At 39.4% G+C, this 6129-nt stretch overlaps 1 non-coding gene across 1 annotated transcript; it reads right to left on the bottom strand.

The window, feature by feature from the left end:
• Nucleotides 1–5702: 5702 nt before the first annotated feature.
• Trnar-acg (transfer RNA arginine (anticodon ACG)) lies at nt 5703–5775 on the bottom strand. Its single transcript has one exon. It is a non-coding gene; the product is annotated as a tRNA-Arg (tRNA).
• Between the last annotated feature and the right edge of the window lie 354 nt (nt 5776–6129).

Below are 6129 nucleotides of genomic sequence, written 5' to 3'. Positions count from 1 at the left end.
GAAAGCTAAATAACAAACTGAAACGGCTCCATTCATCAAATGAAATCAAATTTTGCCATTTATTGTGGCATTTGTAGATAGGGATATGCCTTATTAATCTGACGCTAGAAAGGGTCACATCTTACTAACCGCCTTCGGTGACGTGACTATTAACAGGTGACGGTAAGTAGAAATTGTCACATCTTACTAACCGCCTTCGTGACGTGACTATTAACAGGTTACGGTAAGTAGAAAGGGCACATCTTACTAACCGCCTTCGTGACGTGACTATTAACAGGTGACGGTAAGTAGAAATGGTCACATCTTACTAACCGCCTTCGTGACGTGATTATAAACAGGTGACGGTAAGTAGAAATGGTCACATCTTACTAACCGCCTTCGTGACGTGATTATAAACAGGTGACGGTAAGTAGAAAGGGTCACATCTTACTAACCGCCTTCGTGACGTGACTATAAACAGGTGACGGTAAGTAGAAAGGGTCACATCTTACTAACCGCCTTCGTGACGTGACTATAAACAGGTGACGGTAGGTAGAAATGGCTACATTTTACTTATCATCCTGGTGACGTCACTGGAGATAGGTACCATTAAGGGCTACATTTTACTTACCGTCCTCATGACGTCACTAAATACGGTTTGATTAACGTCCTGATGGCTTTACCAGAAACGGACGACGGTACTAGCAAAGTCTATATTTTACTAAACGCCCTCATGACGACGCTATAGATAGGATACGGTACTAGAAAGGGCTACATTATACTTCCATCGTCGTTACGTTATCGGAAAGATGCTAAAATGTGAAACATTTTTAAAATGTCTTCATGACGTCACCGGAAACAGGTGACGGTACTAGAAAGGGCTGCATTTTACTAACTCACCAAACGGAAATATTATAGAGATTTGAAGTGTCCTTATGTGGAAAATTGGTAGTATCTGAGTTATATATGTGAACTGTAATGTGCGAAACACGTGGTAATATTTCAGTTGCGAACACATGGTAATATTTGAGAAGTTAATATGTGTATCTATTTGAAACATATGATAATGATAGGGCGCAAGTACATTTATGCGTTGTTACTAAATAGAAGGTAGTACTACATGTCGGCTGTGTAGACACGGTAAACAGGCGTGTATATTACACAATGTTTGACAAGCGTAAACTACTTCAGGTGTGGAGGCAATGTTCATTCCTTTCTTTAAAATAAAAAAAAACAAATCTGAGAAAGGGATTGGTATGTGTGCCTATGTTTATTTCTTAGCGCTGTAATACGATCGGATACATAACCTCGGTACGAAAATATACTTTTATCAAATCGTGCAGGTGTCCACACAGCAAGGAAGGCGGGCGGACGTTCAACAAGTCAGACAGGCACGCAAAATCAGCGCACACTTCAACCAACCAAACAGCCACACACAACCGGCACACACGGTAACCAACAACACGGACACGGCGCATACTTCAACCACAGACGGACGCAACCAGTACGCACTTCAACCAACCAAACAGCCACACACAACCGGCACACACGGTAACCAGCAACACGGACACGGCGCATACTTCAACCACAGACAGACGCAACCAGTACACACTTCAACCAACCAAACAGCCACACACAATCGGCACACACGGTAAACAACAACATGGACAGGGCGCATACTTCAACCACAGACAGACGCAACCAGTACACACTTCAACAAAAAAATGCACTCTTCAACCATCCAGTTAGCCACACAAACAATGCACATTACAACTAACAAGACAGCCAAACACGACCAATACATATTCCAACCAACCAGATGGACACACAAAGCAGTGCACAATTCAGTGCAATATTCTACCAACCAGACTGCCACACAATGAGCATACACTTCAACCAACAAGACAGTCACAAAAAGCAGTGCACACTTCAACCAACCAGACAGTCAGACACAACCGGTACACATTCCAACCAACAAAGACTGCCACACAATGAGCACACACTTCAACCAACAAGACAGCCACACAAAGCAGTGCACACTTCAACCAACCAGACAGTCACACCACCAGTACACAACCAGTGTACACCTCACGACCAGACCAGAATTATTTGTACTTGTACAATGCCGGTAAATATGTATCTACTTATATAAAACAGTGTGATTTTGATCCAAGGAGCGGTAAATAGAATTATCAGTACCTAGATTTCACTTTTTTTTAACTGGAATTGTAAATAATATGGTGACCCTCGCGTGACACGTTCGATGGGACGTATGTTTGTGAGGATTAGAGTAGTGTGAGGGAGATGGACGACAGTGAATTCGAGATTGAAATCTTCAAGTAGTCAATTTTTAATTCGAATTCGAACGTATATTTCTACAAAACAAGTTTGATTTTATGGTACAATTACTAAATTGTTGAATTCGGCAAATAAACATATTTTTTTATTGAAAATAAAAGTATATATTATCATCAGCAAACAGTTTTATCAAACAGATTTTATTTCGTTGTCCGAGCCTAAAAATGGTATAACTGGCCATACTAGTATTTAAGCATATGCAGGTAGATAAGTATACCAAATTAGAAATATATAGTCTAAAATTCTGAACAGTGTCCAATTTGATTGTTGAAAATCTGTAGGACGTTTAACAATATCATGTATTGATGGACTTGGATCTAATTCCGTAAATGATGATAAAAGAACAAAGAAAAATATATGAGGAAATATTAAAACATGTATTCATAAAAATGATCAAAATTAATTTGCATCACATTAAATGTTCCGTATCAGTTTTTTTTTTATTTCTGCGGAAATCCGGGCCGAATATGGGTCCCATTCCCTATGTCAAAATCTCTTTATTTTCATAAACGCAATTTATTTTTTCCGAAATAATGAGCTATAGATATAGCTAGCTGTCCAATACTGCAGATGGTTGTTAGCTAGCTTCATAATAAACCTATAAATCATGATTAAATTTGAATATGTTTTGCTATTTTTTTCCAGTTTGGAAGATTTTGTCACACTTAGTTTCTAAGTTCAAAGCCATTCCCCGTGTATCGAGAAAGTCATGTGTTTTCAGTGAAGTGTTTGATCTAATGTACTGTACTGATGACTGAGATATAAGTAAACGTTTAAATGGTGTAAACACCTGTTTATCTATCGAAAATGTGTTTGTTACCTCTAGGAGTGAGATTAATCTTCGTCACAGGTATATTTCAAAAGAACCAGACTCGTATGATTTTTGTCAGAAAAGGGGAAGATAACCCAATACAAAAGAAAATGTCCATCTGTGGCTGCTTCAAATTTCTCTCTGCATAAAACAGCAGGTCAACAGACTGACGCGAAGACTGACAAAAATGTCGCCCGACCGTTCCGTCCCAAAGCGGTTATAAACAAAGATATTATCCAAAACAGATGGTTGTAGCTGTAGCCGCGAGATCGGCATCAAGACAAGTTTGTGTCTACGAGAGATAAGGCAATGTACCTGGAATAACGTACAGTGTCTGGAGGTCAAAACAAAAAAGTCACCAACATCCACAGCGAGGCTCTGACCATACATGTTATCTAACGTATCCCTTCTGTTACATCGTCAAATAGGTCACTGGTACCCTGATTGGAGTTTTCTCTTCCCACTATATAAAGTACATTGTTTAGGGTTTAGGTTCACAAATAGTTCAGCGACATTCAGATTTCACAACTCACTTAACATAGTTCATTGATAGCCAGTATAAGACTTTCGCGTCCAACTTTATGCACTGTGAAACCCCTCCACGCGACCGCCTTAACATTGCGACCACCCTGTGCCATCGTCCTCAATATTCCAAGGGATACGCTATCACTCTATTCATTTCTGTGGCAAAATTGAAGGTTCCGTGTGCGACACTTTGTGAACAAATTGAAAGGACTAGTTTGATCCTTTGATACAAATCAAACAAATCTTGAGGTCGCATAATGGTATATTGTAATGACTTTGAAGTTGTAATCTTCAAAAGCAACGTATCCTGAAACCAACCAAATTACTTCGTCTGTGCCTTCAATTTTGTCATGACATGTTCTTGGGATGCAGAGAGAGAACGTGATCGCAATCTCTGAAGTATCGAGGATGCCTCGCCATTGAGACAATCATTTTCATTCCAGTTTTGTTCTAATGTATATCTTTGTATTTGTCGTTTTAGTTGTACGGCAATTCCACTTTCCCGTATAACGACCATTTATTGACTCTGCTATTGCGACCTAGCTTTGACCAGTGGTCGATTCAAGTTTACCTTGTGTCCGTTAAACTGCGAACGACCAGTCTCGCCGAGACCACATCAAACTTTTACTGCCAACTACGACCTTTGTCACCTCAGGCCGAAAAAAATAAGTCACAGACACCCAGAATAGTCCCCCATGAACAGCTTTTAACACTCCGTACTCTTCATGATATTTTCTTTCTACACATTTCCCTATAGTTTCTCGTCCGCTGAAAAGCCGAAAGGTCGTAATTTTTCATGTTAAAATGTAAAATAAATAAAGCAGGAAAGAAGCATAAAAAATAATGACAAAAAAAAATAATGAAATAAAACTACAGTTAAGTTGTACATTTTGACGACACTTTTACACTCTATGAGATGTCTCTACAATTGTTATCAGGCTCGCTCTTGCCAAGCTTTTAAGTTCCGTCATTCTCATGAGCTTGGAAAGTACGATTGTACCGATGGAGTGAAAATCTTCTCAAGTCACAATCACATCATTGACCAGATATATGCGGTACTATTTTACGACGAGTTAGATGTTCTATTTATCATATATTTACAAAGGGAGCCGTCTAGTGGAAATAATAGCCAGGAAGCGTTGTCAGGGAGGGACAATTTGTTCTACCCCATCACGCCGATTGTCATGGCACTAGAAATTAAAAGGATCCGGATCAACTGACACCGCTAGAAGACAGACGATCTGCCTCCCGAGGGTAAGCGTGGTCATAAATCCATACCCATCCGTGTAAAAATCACCAGCATCACTTGGTCGGGTAGCTATCATTATGCATGAGAGAAACATTGGTGTACGAGGTAGCAGGGTATAGAATTCGTCTTGTTTCTATACAAAAGTATCCGATAACCAGTAAGGTACACCTGGATGTGAAGGTAATTACAGGTGTGCACGCAATACCTGTGTCCTACCTAACTTCATCTTCAGGACCCATTATCTCAGAGTTTAATATCACATTGATATCACAACCAACCTTACTATCAGACAACATTACTCAAGATTTAAAAAAAATCCTACTGACGTCTTGTTATCGTTGTTAACCACGAATAAAGCGACCGAACATTAACCGGGACTATCTGCCTTGTCCTGATGCACACATCGTTTACATCCCCCTTTGTACAACCTCTAAAGCTCACAATCGGAGCTGTTCATGTCTTTCCATCAAACTTGTGTTCACATTTTAACAGAAATATTCCTGAATATTTCCAAATTTTGCTTTCATTCTCTCCGGGTGGAAAACGATCCCGATCGTACCCGAGAAAAAAATGCCGTCGTTTTGTAATGATATAGACTTATATCGGATATGTAAGGAAAGCGTGTCCTAACCTTCACGACAGCAGGAAGTCCATGGGTCTCGATAGGTCAGTTTGACAACAGACTGTCTGTCTTTCCTTCTTTCTCGTTAGCAAGATTAGTTGTCTATTGTGTGAGCAGATTTTACAGATGCAGATATATGCAGATAAAATGTAAACACGCGAGCTTGCCAGGATTCGAACCTGGAATCTTCTGATCCGTAGTCAGACGCGTTATCCATTGCGCCACAAGCCCCCTACATGTACTCCTTAAAAAGACAATGAATTTATCATGTAATGATAGTATATATCAATACAATTTAGATACAATAGGACCAAATATTGCACTTTGCTATCTCCGGTGAACCGGCATGTGAAAAAAACCTGCACGTTTAAAGAGTATCAAGTTAAGATTTTTTTAAACTAACCAGGCGCGGGTACAGGATTTCGGGTCAGAGAGGGGCGCACAATTTAACTTAAAAAATAATTTCTTTTGTATTGTCGGGCTAATCCTTTAAAACCAACTAAAATATAAGGTATAGTAATATTAAGGTAAATTTATTAATAAGTTTCAATATTAAGGGGTCTGCGCTGCATATGAATAATACGG

This window comes from Ylistrum balloti, unplaced genomic scaffold (assembly GCF_031769215.1).
Source record: "Ylistrum balloti isolate Yb309-2 unplaced genomic scaffold, AGI_CSIRO_Ybal_v1 Utg369624, whole genome shotgun sequence".
Classification (NCBI taxonomy): Eukaryota; Metazoa; Mollusca; class Bivalvia; order Pectinida; family Pectinidae; genus Ylistrum; species Ylistrum balloti.
The sequence above is the reverse complement of the archived record's forward strand: the minus strand, read 5'-3'. Positions and strand labels throughout refer to the sequence as shown.